The sequence below is a fragment of the Lipophrys pholis genome, assembly GCF_963383615.2.
Source record: "Lipophrys pholis genome assembly, chromosome: 19".
In the NCBI taxonomy this organism is placed as follows: domain Eukaryota; kingdom Metazoa; phylum Chordata; class Actinopteri; order Blenniiformes; family Blenniidae; genus Lipophrys; species Lipophrys pholis.
The window spans coordinates 20,482,744-20,503,149 of record NC_137647.1 but is presented as its reverse complement, the minus strand read 5'-3'; the positions used below and the strand labels follow the sequence as shown (position 1 = coordinate 20,503,149).

The window sequence follows — 20,406 nt, the reverse complement described above, 5'->3', positions numbered from 1 at the left end:
TGATGATGATGCTTCAGATTGCAGAACTGATTTATAAATCAGTGGATGTAGTTGTGTTGTTGATCTTTGCCCCCCTCTCTCCCGGGTGTTTACGGACCCCGGGATGTGTGACCTGTCGGGTGCGCGCACTGCCAAGAACGCGTACGCGCAGCATCCTGCTTTTGCTGCTTCTCCCCTGCGAAGGACGCGGAGCTTCTCGGAAATCCAGCTGTCACTCACCGAGACGGAGCGCGTGTGGCAGGCACACGGTCCCGATAAATACCCGGCGAGAGGAGACCAACCGCTGCGATCAACAGATCGACAACTCTGCTGCCCCCCCCTCCCCCGCCCACTCCACCCCCCGGTGAGAAGACCACCACGATGAGGCGGCAGCGCCGGAGCCGAATGGCACATGTGAGCAGCGGCTGACATTTTTAATTCTCCAGCCAGTCACACCGATATGAAGACCCGATCTGCACCGACCAGGTCCTGATCCAGCTCCGCAACTTGTCAGGCGAGGCTTCGCTCGGTGCCAAAATGACCAGACTATTGTCTCGCCTCGGTGTAACGGAACGGGCCCGCAGGAATCTTGGCACCGGTTTTACGCAGCAGACCACATAGTGCAGTCGACGGTCGAAAAGGCGGAACGTTAGCGCGGCTGGCATGGACACGGACTGCTCACCACGTCTCGTAGTGATGCTATGAGGAGAATGAAAACACACCCGTGAAGAATCCCGCTGGTTCTTCATCATCCTCATCATCATCATCCTCACCATCACCACCACCACCACCACCGCAGCTGGATTCAAGTTTGGACCTCGCCAAGTCCAAAACGACCTTCCCCTCCCAAGAAAAAGGATCATCTTACATCTTAGAGCATCTTCACAGACTCGCATAGCGGTAAGTGATAGTTTTAATTGTATTTATTTGCATTTTTGTGGCTAAAAGGAGGCGCGAGCCCCGGTCCGTCACCCTGATGGTCTGAGGGTCACGGACGCACCGTTTGGCACCATAACGCACAGAGCACAGCGACGCGTCTACTGGCTGTTCCCCTCCGACATCACGCGGAATGTATTTTTCTTTTAAACGCTAAATGTTCTTGTGGCTGTAACACGTGGGTCAAGGCCACGCAGCGAGCAACAAGAGATGAACTTCTGTAGGAGCGTGCTTTTTGGATCCGGCGGCGGCGGACGGACGGACGCGCCTCCTGATTGACACGCGCTAATTTGGACCCATCAGATTGGAAGCATGATGCAGCTAAAACAGAGAGAAGGGGTAAAATACATAAATGAATAAAAAAATGAAAAGAAACAACCAAGAAAAACACCCACGCTGCTCATGTACTCGTATTTGGAGGCTGAATCCCAGCGTCTCAAAATCTTTTGTTCTACATTGATTGGAGCAGGAACACGGTGTTGATGGGCGGTGCAGGGATTCAGCCAAACCCTGCACGAGCTGCGCACATTACCAAGAGCAGGCTTTAAATCTTAACGTTTGTTCATAATAAAATAAATATTTTACTGCCCTTTTTAAGCTTCAGGCTTTCTGTGTTGATTTTAATTGAGGAATGACATTCAGGGTGAAACAGGAGTGTTGAACGATGCAGATCAGGATGACAAAAATGATTAATGCAGCAGCATTGTTAGTTATAATGAGACAGGCAGCTACACTGTTCCATAAATATTCAAATATCAAATATGACTTTATAATGTTTCATGTTAGATAAATAATTGGCCAATCAAGTCTTGCCTGTAAACGCGACACGTTGGTCCTTCTATCTTTTCCTAATGATCTTCCCAGCTTAGAAAAATGTTTCTCCATCTGCAAAAACAGTTTTAAACACCAACTATTGATCTCACAGATGCACTTGATCCCTCAACCAGTGATTATCTCATCATTTCAGAAGCCAATACTGAAAGTGGATCACCTGATGGCAAAGCATTTCATTGTGTTGGAAGTCTTTGAAATATGCCACACTGGTGTGTGTGTGTGGGTGTGTGTGTGTGTGTGTGTGTGTGTGTGTGTGTGTGTGTGTGTGTGTGTGTGTGTGTGTGTGTGTGTGTGTGTGTGTGTGTGTGTGTGTGTGTGTGCGTGTGCGTGTGCGTGTGCGTGTGTGTGTGGAGCATCTGTCAGTGGCCCGCCAACAATGGCTCCAATATGAGGCTGCGTAATGACTTTCTCCCCTGCGCTTCAGAAAATCCCCCTATACATTAGGTCATTGTGATGGATTTGGGGACTTGCCAGTGGAGGGAGATTTGTTCTCGTGAGCGATGCTTGCTTTATACATCACATATGGATGTATTTATTCCGAATTTATTCTTTGGTTCGCTGCCAGTGGAGGCACCTCCATTTACCCTCCGTTCCTCCTCCTGCATTTCCATCCAGCCAAATGCTGTTTGGACATTTCACATCCTTGCAAGCGATAGAGTTAATTAACTTGTTCTATATGTGTGGAAGTATTCTGCGAGGCCGCCCATCTCTGCTGCATGATTCTCCTCCCATCTTGTTAACCTTGTACCCCCCCCCCCCCCCCCCCCCCCAACCGCCGCGCTACCCCAGGCCATTATTTCACTCCCTGTGCACTGGGGGAAGACCTTATATCAATATGGGAGGAGGGGAAGTCAACCCTGGTGCACTCCACACACCAAGAGAGGGATGAAGAGCAGATTCAGTTTGGCAGCCAGAAAATGCTCCATCACTTACTGTTCTTATCATGACAAATCTATCTGTCCTCTATTTATTTATTATTTAAAATTCAGCTTTTTGGGGTGGGGGGTGGGGGGTATTACTTCACCACACGGGACTCCTGACCTGGCAGATATCGCAGATAAATTGTGAATGGATGTTTATGAGGACGTCCTAGAAACGCAGGAGAAACATCGCATTTCCTCTTGGCTGCAGAGGAAGTTGATTAATTCACGCAGCCAATGGAAGTGTGAAAGCAGAAAAAGAACTGGCAGCTGCGTGGTCAGTTCATGAAAAAGCAGCTAAACAATGACACAAACAGCAACGGACGGAGCCGCCTGTCCTCTGCAGAGCGTCTCGACGGTGTCTTGATTTCCTCACAGCGTGATTGAAACCTGAAGTTTAAAGACACACAATTCACTCACCAAAAAAACATTCCAAAGACACAATTGCTGTGGGGAAAGTTTCCAGAGGATTTAGGAAAACGTTCAACACATTAACTGAAACAAATTCCACTGTGCTTTGTTAAACGTTTGCGTTGATGTATTTTTGACTAATCTTTGTGTAATCTGGAAAAATCGACACCCTTTAAAATCATTTTCAGGCAAATCTTATCTGATAAATATCCTTTTAAAGCTGCCAAACAGATGGAAAAACTCTCAGACAACATGCTTTGTCTCACAACGTTTGGGCGTCTTGATTCCCTGATTGTGACGGCGATTTGGATTCGTAGGCTATAAATAGCAGAATTGTTCACTTATATGATTTTATTTGAAATATCTTGCCTTTTCATATCGTCTGCAAATGTCTTAGTTGTTACACTTTAATAAAATTCATCTTCATTACACAGAAAATAAATGCAGAGCTCAAATAACGAGGCAACTTTCTTTACATACAAGGTAGAACAGAAATACATGAAAATAAAATGAATAAAAAAGGCATAATAAATGAAAATGATCTAATAATTCAGTAATAATTCAAATGATATAGTAATTCATGATGTACTAAAATAAAAGGTAAACAAATTTAAGCAAAATCTTTATTTACTGAGAAAACTGATAAAATAATAGTCTTTTAGGGCCTGAATTAAAAACAAAATTGTACTATCATAGAATAGTTAATAGTTTTGCTCTTCACTCATCATTTATATGAGTTCTGGGAAAAGAATTAAAGAATAAAAAAAGTCATGTTTGGAACAGGCGACCTCCCCGACCCCCAATGCTTTCCTACTGTTTCTGCAATTAAAGACGTGAAGTGAAAACAAAAAAAAATAAAAATAAAAAAACAGGCGGGGCATTCATTTACATTTTAAAAACTAATTAGGTTCCAAAGTGCATGTTAGTATAAATCTAAATGACTGAAGACAATGAAGGTTCTTGTTTTTCCTCATCCGTGTTCTGCTGCAGAGCTCCAGACTTAACTCCAGGACACTTTGGCTTAAATCCTCTGCTATTGAATTCCTAATGACCGGCCAGACATGGAAAATCAATATTGCCATATATTGTAGAATTCATTAGCCTGGTCCTCCTTCAATTTACAGTTAAAAGCCAGAACAATGCTCCTGGGGGCTGTAATCAGTGGACGCACGTTAACCGTCAGGCGCATTAGATGCCCGCGCAGCTTTTCAAAGACTTTTTGAAGAACAAAATGACAGAGTTTGATGCACATGTTAACGGCAGTTTGTGCCAAAATCTCCCATTGAACGCTTCGCCCTGAGCCGGCGAAGGCAGCAGTCGTAAACAGCTAAACACCCTCATTTAATTTCCTTTGATATCTGAACATCGCTCGAACGCGATGCGTGTCAAATGATCCACCTTTGTGCCTTTATTTCACTGTTTCTTATGTTAATCACTTGCAATTAAATCAGCTGTGTACAATTACCATAATTGTCATGTGAAATGTCTGCGGGTTGTGTTTAAGTCAATTACATGCTTTATAGGCAGCCATTCTGAATAAATGGAGTAATTCGCTTCCTGTTTTTCCCTAGTTCTTGCCTTCAGAGTGTGTGATGTGGAGCCAGTACAGTGAGAGGTAAATTTTATGCTTTCAGCCTCTACATCAAAAAAAAAAAAAAGAAAAAAGAAGCAAACCATCCCCACGTGCACATTAGAAAGCAGGTGTTTTGCAGCATGAAACCATCAACATGTTATGATACTACTACATGAGAGTGACTGGTGACTGCGGAATGATTGGAGATGATGGGAGAGCCACCGCCGCCGCCGCTTCATGAACTATCAAGGTATTATGCCTATATCTTGTTTAGCAGACGTGTGCACACTGCCAGGCTTAATCCCCCCGGTGCTGCACACTGAGGGAAAACTGTGTCTTTATGCCTGCCAACTAGTCTGGATTCTCTCCGCTTGACACTGTGTACTCCGCGCTGCTTTTCGTTTTCCTGCACTGCCAGTTTCCCCTGTGCGACTTTGAAGCGACAGTCGAGGGAAGGCGCTCCGCTCTATTTGTAATTACTGATGACGATTGTTGCAGGTCATCAAGTGTAAACGGTGGATGCAAGCGGAGCGCCGTCCGCCAGGCGGGCCCGTCTGAACGTGCAGAGACGGAGTTCACGCGTCGGGACGACGCGGTGGAACTCTGCACGTGAAGTCGGTCATTTTCAAGGGGGAACAGTTTCATAGCTTGAAAATAGTGGAATTTGTTCCATGGCGTTGATCTGAGAGTAATTGGCTGGGCTGGATGTGCCCTCGGTGTCTTCAGATGACTGTAAAGATTAAAAGTGTTTTTAATTAGATTGTCATTAGAATCCAGAAGCTGTGAGGCTTCACGGTGCGAGCTGTGAAATGAGATGAGATTCTGACCTTCACGTGTTTCCCTCATTCAGTAAGTTGATGAGCTTTTTTTTTGGTGTGTCTGTTACATGTCAGATGATCTCAGGGTTGGGGGGGGGGTGGGGGGGTGGGGCTACTCTGCTGCTCCCTCAGGGTGACTCCCCTGGGAAACGAGCCCGGCACTCGACCCTGACCCTCCCCAAGCAGCCACTTTCGTTGGTGCACGTGTCGTTGCGAAGCCACAGCAGACCTCCCCAATCTGCAAGATCCCAAAAAAAAACAAAAAACGTTCTCACGGAGGGAATCCTGACCTCCCATGATTCATATCATCCTGCCGCAGCGTGTGGCGGTGGTGCAGCACACGTGTTCTCGTATTGCAGCGCAGTAATGCAATCGTAGAGATGAACTAATAGACGGAAAACTCAGTGCATAATTAGGAAAACCTGTTCTGAACCACTTTAATGTTAAAATATCTAGTTTATCCATTTCATACCAACATAAATTGAGTGTTTGTGGTATTTGATTTTATTCTGATGATTTAGAAACTGAACTGTTGACGTTTCTTTACCGGTTAACCTCAGACGCTTGTTATTGGAGAAATCCAGAGGAAACACACACACAGAAACACTTCAGACACAAAGACACCAGCCACTGTGAAATCACACATCAATATTATATTTGAATAAAAACAAAGAAATGACGTTTGTTGTGCAGAAATCTTTCACGTCCCAAAGCGATCAAAGTTCCACATGGAGGGTCGTCCTCGATGATTCTCAGAGCTTCAGACACGCATCATTTAGTGGATTAAGTCATCGACATGAACGGTCATTCAAAAATAACTAAATCTAATGTTATCACAATTTGACAAAACTCATTAAAAATATATAAAACATGATATTCATGTTTCAGATAACTATTATCTTTACTTAGAGATAAAGAAGTGCTGCCCTTTGTTGGGAGTTTAAGTCATCAAGCTTTCAACATTTTCTCAGGTAGAACTTTATTCTATTTACATTCTTTTTTCATGATCGTATGTTGTCGTTTAACAAGATAATGTTTCCTGAACTAACAACTACAGTTGCATTGCTAAACTAAAATTCAATTGCAGGTAAAAGTATTGATGTGAAATATTTGGCATAAAAGCCTCTAAAACAAATCAAAGTTTTAGTTTTTCACCGTGTTTAATTGCAACTCAAACCATAAACTTTTTGTATTTTCACAGTGAATGCACTGTAAAGGCTTCAAACTCTTTAAGCGAAAGTTTTGCAACAAAGGTAATTTTTGGGAACAAATAAAGCAGGAATCTGTTAAACGACACGTTAATTGCAAAAAGGCTGATTGATTTAAATTGTGGGTGCAGTAAGAGTGAAATGACATTTATCACGTAACGACAGCGATGTGATTTTATAACATCTCTTGATAACTGACAGTCCTGAGAACAAAGTGAAGGTGAGGAGTGTCTGTAGCAGAAGGAGCAAAAGGGGGCAGGAGGTGCAGCGAGCGAGCGCCCCGCTGAGTGTGGCTGAAATCAGATGTCACTTCCAGCGAGGCTGCGCTGGCGCGGCGATACGGGCAGTGGAACAAATGAAAACAGTCGTGAGGCTCCTTCCCATGGGGAATGTCACGGCGCCATACGGGGGATCTGCTCGGACGTACATCCTGGGAGCCCGCACGGCGCGCACGTGCAGATGCGGCGAGCAGCTCGGCACAGCGCAGGCATGTTTACGCTCCAGTCAGCGTTGTGCGCGCTTATTCAAGCCGATATGTCAGACTCATGAATGTGCGCACGCTGACACATTTACATATCGTGTGGCCGGGCCGTGATTCGGGGTGACAGGTCTTATGCCACTTCCCCCGGGTCGGCGGAGGGGCAGGGCCGCAACGTGACGGCCGACGTAGGCAGAGAGAGTGTCTTTCATTCACTGTCACTCCCCGAACGACACAACCTCTCCCCGTGTTCCCGGCGAGGTAACGTTAGGGCCTCCACGCCGCCCACTGTGACTCCACACCTGCTCCTCTTCATCGCTGGACGCTCCTCTTCATCTCATGCTGTCAGTGTTTGGAGCTTGGACTGTTTAGAAATATCAGTTGGAGAAATCTGTTCAGTCTGCAACCGTCATGAGCCGAGGAGACGTTCTCACCACTCTTCATTAGATAGAATTCGTCTGGAGGCAGAAAACCTTCTGAATCTTTACAAGGAGGACATGTTTACCACTTTTGGCCATTTTAGCTGTTTTGACTCTTTCAGACACCTTTGCTGTTTTTTTCCCCCTTTTAAGCAATTTGTTGCATTTTTAGCCATTTTGCTTTTTGTTTATCTTTTCATTTCCTTTTTATTCACCTTCCCAGTGTTAAAAGCTGTTTCAGCTCATTTAGCCAATTTAGTTTTCGCCATCTTAAGCCCCGTCCACATGAAAACGCTGATTCATCTTTTGTTTTTGGCCAAGCATTCACACGGCACAGCGGTTTAGGAGCCCCAAAACGTGTTTTCAACAAGAAAACGTGTTCCAGAGTGGAGAAATTTGAAAACGCCGCGTCAGCTTTGACGTGTAGACGGCCATTTGCCCCCACCCTGCGACCTGATAACCCCGTTATCGTCTCCACGACGTCAGTTAACAACAACAACAATGGCGGATTACATGCTCCAGATCCAGCTGCAGAAGCTCCTGATGCCAGTTGGTGTATTAAGGCCAGATGTTGGATTTCTTTCGCATGCTCTGCTAGGTTAGTATCTTTCTGTGGCAGAGTTACAGCGCCCCCTATAAGCCTGGCATATGTAATACATCGTTTTGAGTCATTTTTATGATGCCTTGTGGACAAGAAAAGAACAATAGGGAGAAAAAAGATGGGCCTGAGGTGTTTTTGCATTTTTAGCCATTTCTAGAGCAACTTCCATCCATGTGCCAATTATTTTATTTTCTATTTTTCGAGTTGTTTCAGCAAATTTAAAATAATTGTAGTCATTTTATCAGTGTTAGTTCTTTTTTTTAAAACTTTTAAATAAGATATGAAATTCCATTTGAAAGATAATCTGGTTTGCAAATAAATTTAAAAAGATAAAAATGTTCTCTTACATTCAATTTTTTTCCAAGATTTGTTCCAGGGAGCCACTACAGAAGAAATAAAGAGCCACATGTGGCGGTCGAGCTTTAGGAAGATGAGACCCCCAAACTCACACCTCACACACACACACACACACACACACACACACACACACACACACACACACACACACACACACACACACACACACACACACACACACACACACACACACACACACACACACACACACACACACACACACACACCTCACTGAGCTTGTAACACATCGTACTCTCGTAACTCACATCACACGTTTTCTTTCACACCAAGTCTTAATGTTTTTCACGTTATAACATTTGTTAAAGATCCAATGAAACGTAAAACCCTCCTCGTAGTTTTAAGATGTTTTAAATTGAACATATACGGTGAATCTCCATTTGTACTATCAGCAACTGTCCCACCCCAATAGGCTGTGGTCCATTTAGGAAAATAGTAAATTATTAGTTTAAGCTGAACATTTTTAAACCAGGTGTAAAATCACTGGTGTGTGAGTGTGTAATTCATCATTGATTAAATCTTTTCATGCTTATTATTGGTTCGGTAGCAGTGATGTCATTCTTCACTGGAGTTTTCCAGATTATGAGTTTGTCCTCGAGAGGACGAATCAGCGCTTCTCAGCTGGAGTTCAAGGAATCTCTTCATCCAAAGAGGTTAATGCTGAAAATAAATGTATTCAAGGTTTCAAGTGTAACTTCACCACATCCAAGTGGTGGTTTATAGCCTGTAGGAAACATGGAAATAAACACACAAAAGGAATCTTACCACCAATTTCCAAAGGCCTTTAAATGAACATCCCAACAGCATCAGTGACAAAAGACTTCTATAAGCCTATTTGTGCTGCGTATTAACTGCTTGCTTTGTGTTTGTGGGGAAAAGAAAGCAACACAAACTCAAGTTTCAAGGAAGAGCCCCTTGGGAGATTCAATTATTTTAGTTTGGATAACTTAGCTGAGAAAACAAGTCTCTCCGGACCGGAAATTAGGTTTGTTGTTTTTGTGTTTAAAGGAGTTTAAAGTTTTCCACTCGCACACCGGTTACACACGCCTGCTGTTTATCCACGCGACCCGGTGAAGCAGCTTCGACACCGGTGGCACCAACGTTCCCGTTAAACACGCAGCCGCCTTCGTTATCGGAGCAAAACACACGTTTCCCATCAGCGGCGTGCCGGCGACACTGTGGAGAACACGTCCATAAGGGGGATGTGTGCCACAGCAATGCGCACGGCGGAAAAACGCTCACGCCTGATTGGCCCAGCCGGGTCGGCCGCGGCCGGGTGATGTCCCCCTCGCTCTCCGTCACAGGCGGAGCTAAACAGAGCAGCCAGGCTCACCCTGTCACCACCTCGCCCGCCACACGCCAAGGCAGACGCACACACACACACATCTCTACACACACCGAGGCTGAAATGTGGGGAAAAACTGGACCACAGAGGGTCGCATGGCTTCTGGTTACTCGTCCAGTAATGACTCATTATGCACGACACACGACTCCCGTTTCGTCACGGCTGCGTAAGCAGATGCTCAGCCGTGGTTTTCCCCAAAGATCACCACCTCCATCACTCCAAGTCACGGGGGTAATTATTGAGGTCATGATCAATGCACGGGGCCGTGGCCATTTCTGCTCCCACCTTCACAAATGCCAAGATTGACTCATGTTCACATGTAAAAGCCCGGCAGCTCTGTCTCTTTCATGCATGTGCTTTGTTTTGAAATGTAAACTGGAGGGGGGGGGGGGGGGGGGAGACTTGCAGTGTCTTCATTCATTCACCAAGTACAAGGGGTCGGACTAATAAAAGGGTAGAAAGAGACAAGCTGACACTGGGATATTTTTAGCCGCTGTTCCATATACAACACGTTCCTCCAGACGCTGAGATGCTCCGGGGTCGTGCTCTGTGTTTATACTGCTTCCTATGGAGGTCTCATACCCGAGGCTGCGTTAAATCAGAGCTTTACTGGAGCTATAGGAAGAGCTGCTCCAGCTGTTGAATGTATGGTGCCGGCCAGAGGCTGGATTAAATAATCAATCCAAGAAACTGAAGTTGTGATAGGAGACTGTGGGGCTCAATTAGCTCAAAAATTATCAATCAATGCTCTTTGAACCAAAGATTAATGTTTTTAAACTGTGGGATTAAGCCAGATTACCTGGAGAATCTCATGAGGAGAACATGCAAACTCTACATATAAAGACTTGTTGTCCAGAATTGACTCTTTGTATCGTCACTGAGGTGAAAATACTGACCACTTCACCACCATGCAGCACAGTTAATGAAAAAGAAGACATTATTTTTTACATTGAAGATATTAGACTGTGATACGTTTGTATTATCCTGGAAAAAAATACAAAATAATTTCTTTCTTTTAGACTTATCTTTGGATTAATATAACTTTAAATAGATTTTTTTTAAGACATTGATCGCTGTGGATACAAACAAGAGTTTAGCCTCAGGGTTAACAGTGAGAAAATCCTCTTAAAATCTTTGTTTTTCAGCAGCTGAGCTTCGGTGTTTCTGAATGCAAAGGTTTGGTGGTGATTTGAGGAATTCCCATTTTAGAGTTGGGAACGTTGACATGGAAAAATGAGTCCACCCAACACAAATCTGCAGAGAAACGACAAACTTGTAGAGTAACACAGATGATAATCTACTTGTTCCGATATCATTTAAGAGCTTTATTTCCACGTATGTGAGTAAAGCCAGCAAAGTATGTAGGCTAAGCTAATGCTAAGCTAATGACGTCAGGCTATTTTGACTGTAACAGCAATATGGAAAATCATTACAGCTCCATTGAAAAATGCTATGTAGTTTCTGTTTTGTTTCGTGTCGTCAGATTAGATTTTTAAGGCTGGGATTTTCCCACTTTCCATACGGGAAATTCCAAGTTAGACAGCATTCATGTCGGCGGCTCAGCTGCTACGTGTGATTAATGAAGTACCAGCGTCACTTTATGTCTGAACTTCAGTTATTGATGTACAAAACATGAAATATTTTAATAAAATGTCGTCTTGTTTGTTCCCCAGATCCTCACAAACAGTCATAATCCCATCGCGATGCAACACATGAGTTTAACTGCACCAGTAAACCGAGGAAAGCCCCACACACACACTACCTGTCAGCTTCTTCTTTTTAAATGTTTTGGCACCGAAACACCAAGAGCAGCGAGTCGTTCCTCTTTCCCGTTACATCACCCACACGTGACGCGTCTCCCAGGACGGTCCTGTCCCGTCCCGTCCTCTTCTCGCTGTCTCTTCTCCCGGAGTCATGTTTAAACAAAGTAACATTCATACATGAGTGGGTTTCCATGACCACAAGGCCCGGGGATTATCCGAGCCGTAGCCCACCATGGTGTGATGGGGAGGAAAGGAGCCCGAAGGCGGGCGCAGATGCTCTCGTGCTGCTATCGTAGCCACGGCGATAACCTCACGGGCTAACACTTTGAGACTCCGCGTCTGAAACAAAACAGGAAAAAGCAAAGAAAAAAAAATATGATTCACTTGACAGAAAATGCTTAAGGGCCGACTTTAAATAGCTGTGTGCTGTTTCTGTTTTCTCCGATTTTTTATTTTTATTTTTTTTCTGTTTATTGTTGGTTGGGCCCTATTAGTGGATCTGGACTCTGGAATCCAGTGGAGGGATGTGAGCGTCTCTGCTGTCGGAGCCTTAAGACAGACCGTTTACATAAAGATTAACTCAGATGAGGCGAGTGTTTGTTCGGAGAATGATAATGACTTAGCGATTGCATGCGCGGGCTGTAGGGTAGAGCGGCAGCGGCAGCAGCGGTCTCCTCTGCTGGCACGGTAGAATTGTTTCTGGATTTTATCACAGCTCCTGTCTCCAGTTTGGCATGAGAGCACATGAGCAGTCAGGACCCCTCAGCTTCATCCCACCTCTCCGTCTCAGCCTCAGGCTCTGCGCAGGCTTCCCTCTGAGGTCAGCGCTCTTGTACCATCATGATTTTGTCCTCCTGGGACGTGTTCTTCTGCTGATGCGCAGACAGACACAGCATTTACACGGCCCATACCAATTCTGTCGGTTTTAGGCTCAATTCAAAGGTTGATATTCACTTTCTATGAATTCATTTTGGTTTATCATTGAATGAATTTGCCTGTTAAACTATCAGGTGATTGACAAGGTTATTTTTGTCCCTCTGAGGCACCCGCACTTGTGCAGACGTCTCGTGGTTTGGAAGTCGCTCCATGTTAATGTTAAATTTGTTAAATGCTAATTTCAGAAATCTGTTGAACAGCTCAGTTTCAGTGTTGAAATGGTACAAATAGCAAATATTATCTTAAAGCATTTCCTGACGGTCCATCAACAAGTCAAAGTAGTTTGCAACTTGTCCAAATTACACTTCAAATATCACCAAAATGAAGTTAACTTTGAATTATACGATCTCTTTCGTAACTTTACTAAACTACCTTAAAGTTTATTTACTTTTGACTGGACGAAAACACACAAACTATGAGTACATAGTCCTTTAACACTGTTGGAGGAATAAATGTGAAATGCTAAATGCTAAAGAAGATCCAATGAAACTGAGATTAATGACAATTAATTACCCCAAAATGCTAATTCTAAAATTAAAAGCAACTGACAGCCCCAGTTGAAGTTGAAAACCTTTAAGTATCAGGGAAGAAAAGCTGTAATGAAAAACCTTACGTGTAATATGTGCAATGATTTCAGGCATTATATATATATCATAGTATATGTTGTATCGTAGTATTGTTGTGTTGTTATTGTACTGGTCTCATATGTTATCAATATCGCTGGAGTTCTGCACCAGGAACTGTAACGGTATTGTGTCATACAGTATCTATAAAGTATTGTGTTGTATCACCGCCCTACTGTATCATATCAGTATCACTGCATCATGTCCTATTGACATTTCATAAAGGTTGCATCACGGTAGTGCTAGTATTGGATCAGTCCTGGCGATTACAGCTTTGTTTTTACTTTGCACCGAATCAAAAGGAAATCTGGAGTGTCACACATGGGTAATTCTGTATTTACTTTCCCTAAAGAGAGACGAGACGAGACTCGGCCGTTATCAATATCCCAGGTGCAGCTTAATGCTTCGGCAGGATTCTGTAAACGAACAAGAGGAGCTGATTGCAATGCAGCTCAACCTCTTCCTCCCATGGATGTGGCCCCGACTGCATCGGTTATTAAAGCACAAACACGCTGACATTTTCAGAGACTTGCAGGGAGTCTCACCTCCAATCATACGGGCCGCCCTCAACCGAAAAGGATCAAACGTTTGGGGAACCTGGGAGCCTTTGGAAGAAATCCGTTTGCGTTGGCATTAATAGAGTCGGTCTTATGATAATAGTTTTGGAAGTGGATGTTTCTCACTCTTTAAGGTGTGTCGCCTGACGTGTGATGTTCTGTCTCACTGTGGCTCCGTCTTGTTGCGATTCTCCTGCAAACCTCCCAGAATGATGTGCAGCAGCAATTTAGAGACGCGTGAAAAGGGGGATCCTCTTTGTAATTTCTCATCTAAAGCATGTCTCACATCGCTCTATGTCATGTGCACAGCGTCTTTCACTGCGCATGATACTTGTTGAGTATCCACGAGCATCACTTAATAAATTTAATTAAAAAAGAAACTGAAGTAGATTGTGAGTTTTTTTCAATCTGGAGACGCTCGTTTGCTAAACCTGATTACCTGGTTTGATTAGTTGGAGAAGAACAAGAAAATGATGTAATGAGAGAGCTTATCAGCCAAAACAGCTGAATAGAAGATTAAACTGCAGAAATGGGTAAAACAGATAAAATAGCTAAGGAATTCAAAACCTAAAAACAATTAAGTGACTGAATAAAACAGATTACAAATCTCAAAACAACAATAACATACTGTATGTGCAAATTTCTTAATCATAGTTATTCACTTTCATAATGCAATATAATCTTGTTTAGGTAAATATGAGAAGAGGATTTTAGCCTTTTATATGGTTTAAAGTGGGTGAATCGTCTCTCTTTGTCGTGGCATGTTACTATAATCACTTGGATTTCAGTTAATTTAACGTCCCTGCTGCTCAGATAGACGTCTGAATGCAGAGCGCGGATGGCGCCGCTCATAAAAACGAGAGCGATACCCCGAATGGCTGCTGCAAACCATAAATAGTAATGAAAATCTTCAGGTTTACAAGTTGAAACATATTCTTGGCCTGTCTTTAACGTGTGTGTGTGTGTGTGTGTGTGTGTGAATAGAAGTCAAAGCAACTCGCAGTTATAATTGAGAGGTTATTTTTTTCTGTTTTGTTTTATCATGCATTAGGTGCTCCTGTTTACTTGATCTCCTGTTATAACAGGAGCCATACATAGCCTTGAACCAAAGGAGACTTTGCTTTGTTTGCATCTTGATGTAGGCAAATGTAATCACAGCACTGTGTGGTCCCTAATGTGATGGAGGGGATTTCATTAGACTGTTGTACACACCGAGGGCCTCTGCCGTGAGGCGGCCTGGAGGATTTGCCCCGGGCAACAATAGCTTTATACAGTCCATATCCTGGGCTTAGACAACACGTGCTTGTTTCTTAGATTGACTTTACTGTAACATCATTTGCGTGGTTATTTAAATCAGTCGCTCCATTCATATCTTGTCTTTTTTTTTTCCTCTCCTTTTTTCCTGCTGTGTCTTGATGGCATCCAGGGCGGTGTTGGCGACAACGCGAGGCCCGGCATCTTTCATTTCTTGGTTTTAGATCTAATCTCAGCACAAAAAAATAAAAAATAAAAAATCCAATTTTTGCACAAGCAGACCTTTCAGTTGACATGGCAAGCACGAGTGGATGATTAAAGTTGTATTGGAACAAGCGTAACCACGGGCAATGACATATTGCTGCAGTGGGGCTCTTTTTGTGTTTTCATTCACCGTGTTTCCTTCTCGGCTCCTCCAGTCCTCCCATTGCCTTTTCACTCGGTTCTTCCCTGCCGTTCGCTGCATCCTCAAAGTGTTTTTTTTTCTTTTTGTTGGGGAATCTGATTGCTCAGTTCCGTTTACATTCACTCGCCATCTGCGGAATTTGGCTTCTGCGACCGTGAATCGATGCTTAACGTTGGCAGTGTTGCATTGACTCGCCTCCCTCTCTGTCTTTGTGTCTCCGTTTCATCTTCGGCTGGTCCCTGGCATGTTTTGATCTCCGAGCACTCGATGAAACAACAGTTCAGTCCACAGCTCGCTCAGCAGAGGACGGTTCAGAGTACACAATTCAACGAGAGAGAGAGAGAGAGAGAGAGAGAGAGAGAGAGCCTGCATGCTTTTCTCAAGAATAAAAATTTGTTGAGCCAACCTAAATAAACTCAGACTGTATAGTCTGGAAGAAGTGTCTGTTTGTGATTTTCAACGTGTACATAAACAGTTTTGGAACATCTTTTTAAATTGACACGTTACTACAACTATAATGTTTTTTTTCCCCAGTAATATTTATCAAACTCTTCAGATGGCGGTGCATTGACATCCATTTTGCACACATTGCACTGCACACTGGCCGTGACAGTGTCTGCACACGCAGAAATAATAGTAAATGAACTTCATCGTTTATTTAATTTCCGATCAAATTTTGCTTTACTGAGCTAATCGCTCACTTTGAAAAGACTAACGCTTCCAGGTATTTTACATAAACTGATTTGTTGGAAAAATATTAAGCAACCAAAACAGTAAAACTGCATATTTTATTGATTCAGTCACCAAAAACCAGTGAATCCTATAAAAAACAAGCGCAATCAGAGACGTTGGACGTCGGCCAAAGGTTCACCTCGACTGAGACATTTTGTGAAAATCTGTCATTTAGTTTTGACGTAATCCTTAAAAGCCTTTAAAATTAAATCCTGATCCAGAACCCGGATCCGAATCACCTCCAGAATTTAATGGAATCGTCCATGTGGAGTAACTGCATATAGATTAAATTACACTTTCTACAAATAGCCATTGATATTAAAAAATAAGCACTAATGTCCTACTGAAGGTGATCTATCCATGGTGACGTAAACTGAGACATACAAACAGATAAGTATACGCTGGTGATTTTATTACGTCCTTGGTGGACGTAACAAAGAACAAAAACACATAGATAAGCATCACAAAACACCCTAAACCCCTCTCTACATGATAAACATTATGTGAAAATCAACAGACAAGGTGTTTAATGAAAGAATGGGCTAAATGTGAAACTTGGAATTGCACTGTTTCTGCATGCAAATGTTCTATATGTATTTTTTCTGTCTGTAGAAGGAGTCCACTAACGAGGCCTTTAACGTCTATAAACTCACTTCAGACATTTCTCTTGATGCACAGAAATCTTTATCTGAAGAGGCAACGGCTTGGCATTCGTCATTTCAAAATCAAAACGATATGATTCAAGCATACATACTGATAGAAGAAAACAAATCTGTATTTTTGCAGGATATTCGCCGTCTTTAGTGCATTAGAATGGCTAATTAGCATTAACATGAAACGCTGTTGATGGGACATTTCGGGAGTTTTTTTTTAGGTAATTAGTGGAGAAAATACCGCACAGCCATCTGTTTACCCACTAATGATCCTTCGTGGAAAATGTTTGTGAATGTCTGCAGCAAATTCCATGGGAATCCGTCCAGTGGCTGTGGAGTGAGATGTTGATCGTTGCCTTTCACCGCGTGGCTAAAATGAAGCGTCCTGCCACCTCGCGCCATCCGTTTAGCGCTTGACTCTCGCCTTGTTAATCTGGGTGACCTTACTATCACTGCGAAGGGTCGTCTCCGTGATGAATGAACTCCATTTCAACTCTCTCCCTCTTCATTGTCGTTTGATAAACCTTGGCCCGGCTTGCAGTGGGGATCTTCTCTCAGCCTCCTTCGCTCCTTAAGGCAAATACACTGACAGCAGAGTGATAGCGTCCGGGATGCAGACGCTGAAAGTGAATGACGGCTGATGAACGCTTCGCACTGACAGCGACTTATTACCCAGATATTAAAGTATATTAGCTTGGGAGATCCTTGTCCCCTGTCATTCATGTCCGAGCCATAGCCGGAGATAAATATGAATGATGTCCTGTGGGTCTGTCAGAAGAAACAGGGTCAGGGTCAGTGTGTGCCAGGCACATTTGTATGTTTTATATGCCTGGGTGTTTCACAATTGGAAGGATCTGCTGCAGTATCCTTGAGCTAGATGCTTCACCTCAAACCGATTCCAAGTACGAGTGAAATATTCCCTCAAGGCAACAAACAAACCAGTGCCAGAACGTAAAAAAAAAAAAAAAACAGGAGAGAAAATCTTTAAAAAAAAACAACAACTTGTTTCTTACTTGGATGCTGATAAGAAGGTTAATACATCAAGTGACGTTAAGAATCTTTTAAGTTTTCGCAGAAACGGGGAGTTGACAGGATATCATCCGACAGAACCGACACCGCAGGTGGGCTGGAATGTTAGTGTTACCTGAATTATTCAAGTCAACAAGCAGATTCATGTGCAGATGACTTGGAGGGGGGGTGGTGGTGGTGGTGGTGGTGGTGGGGGTGGTGGGGGTGTCATATTTTCAATTTAACCCCACTGAAACATTCCCCATAACACCGGGGCTGCTCTGTGCGGCTGCACGTACTCATGCGTCTCGGTGCATGCATGCATGTGCATAACGGCCACGGCGAGCCCTGGAAGCACAGACATCCCTCCTCCCTCCTGCGCGCACGAACTCAGCCAAAATCATCTTCTCAGCGTTCAGTCATCGCGATGGCAAGGATGTCTCTACTTATCTGGAATAAACAAATTCAACTGCAGCTGGCAGTGGCATTTGGCCTCTGTGCGCTCTCCTTTCCTGGCAGCGTGTGTGTGTGTGTGTGTGAGTGTGCATGTGTGTGTGTGTGTGCGTGTGTGTGCGTGTGTGTGTGTGTGTGTGTGTGTGAGGAGCTGCAGCAACTGGAGCAAAGGGGGATCCTAAGGTTGACGGTTGCTCCTCTAAGATGTCTGATTTAAAGAGCCGGGCGCCGCGAGGCAGGAGCCACATTTCATTACACAATGCTAATTAATTTCTGGAGGAAGTCGTGCATGTTTCGAACTGATTGACTCATTGTCACACCCTAAATAGATGTCCACGACTCACGATGCTCCCAGTGCCAATTTCACGGCAGCTACACGGTGCGGGAGTTATTAACTTGCTTGAAGAGAAAATGTCAGGTGTTGAGGCTTTTGATGGGACGGCTGTTAATCAGTTACTCATTAGCGTTGGTGCGTTGTCTTACGCCCCCCCCCCGGGGACATGTTTGTGATTTATGTTTACGTGTCTTTGTCATGCATACGGGGAGCGTTGACAGAGTCACGGAGTGAGGAGAGGGGGGAGTTGTGAGCACAGTTGGCAATTCTGGGGTTCGCTTTGGCCCGAGACGATGAGCTGCACGACGAATCCCGGCCGGCGTGCCGGAGCGGCCTAACGCTCTTATGTTCCCCCTCCTTCATCTCGTTCCCACCGTCCCGCTTTACCTGGCCCAAACCATTTGTCTTCTGGCCACGCCGCCCCGATGCCCCTCCCGTAATGTAACTCGGAGGGCCATTATTCATAGTCAGTCATACATCAGTTCTTTAATCAGCTTCTAGCACTGGAGTACCTCCGCGCTTTTGGAATCAATCTCATCAATAAGTGAGGGAATCGTGCATCTCTATGCGTGTGCGTGTGTGCGTGTGCACGTGTGCGTGTGCACTGTTTGGAGGGGGATATTCCCACCTTCTGCTTCGATGTTCTGTGGAAGAGAAGCGGGATGGTGTGTGCGCACGCCGGGGCCACACAAACACTAATGATGTGGAAGTTTTCTAAAGCCGATCGACATTAAACAGCATCATTTTGGCCTCATTAGAAAACTGCGATGTTCCAGGAAAACCTACAGGCAGTCTGCCACCGGCTTAAAGTCAACACTAAACAGACATTAATTGCTACTTCTTTTTATATCCCTCTCTGTGCTAAAGGCTCTCTTAACCCTCTCTTTCTGAACGCTTGTTGCCCTCGATGACAGACACAGCGCAGGCGAAGACGATCTGTCTAAAGATGAGCAAGTCATTTCAGCCACAGAAGAGTTTTGACTTTGACTGTTTTTACACACTAATATACAGTCTAGAGGAAACTCAGCAGCCACGGACACTCAAAACAGAGCTGTGGACCCTAACCCTCCCAGCTCGGTACCTACAAGTATACAAGTATGCATCTCCAGGGGCTTCTGGGTACTTGTCTTGACACTACATTCCAGTTTGGTGCTATAAAGCTTTTTGTTTTTGTTTTTTATTAGTTTTTGCTTGTATACAGAATGTCTTCATTGGTTGAATGATGCTTCATGGCCAGGTAGGGATCAATGTGGAGTCAGAAGCCTCGCGGACCGTCAGAATTAAAGCTGGACTCTCGATGAGCCTCGACTTAATCACCCACCTTGTTCCTCTTGTACCATCAGAAACCCACTGACTGCTCACGACACATCAAATAAATGTTTCTTGGATACCCAAGTAACACGAAGGACCGCCGACTCCCAAACGTCTTGAGAGAAGTTCATATAAATAACACGGTTAACGTTGTATTCTTTATTTTTTACTTTAAGGATCCCCATTAGTCTCTGTACTTCCTGTGTTTCTTAAAGGGGATTTCTAGCATAAACGTACCTGAAGACATAAAACTAACAAATTACTACTTTTATGTGCCATTTATTTCTAATAGAATATGTACATATTTCATTATTCAAAGCTTAGAAATTGTGTCTAAACAGGATATATCTTCTTGGTACTTTCAGTACCACAGTCCAGCAATGTACTATGTAGTATAGTATGTACGAAATACCACCTGCGTATGTGTCAGTGGTCACTTGGTCTAATCGAACATCAAAATGTACACATTTGATCAGATT

The 20,406-nt window shown here is 43.8% G+C and overlaps 1 protein-coding gene across 2 annotated transcripts in view; it reads left to right on the top strand.

Moving 5' to 3' along the window:
• The first annotated feature begins 179 nt into the window (after nucleotides 1–179).
• gjc1 (gap junction protein gamma 1) overlaps nucleotides 180–20,406 on the top strand; it is a 51,551-nt gene continuing 31,324 nt past the window's right edge. The window contains exons 1-2 of one of the 2 annotated variants that reach the window (XM_080486967.1): nucleotides 180–879; nucleotides 4,652–4,695. The gene's annotated coding sequence lies outside the window, so the exon portion shown is untranslated. The remainder of the gene's footprint in view (nucleotides 880–4,651; nucleotides 4,696–20,406) is intronic. The other variant, XM_080486966.1, reaches the window with a different exon arrangement.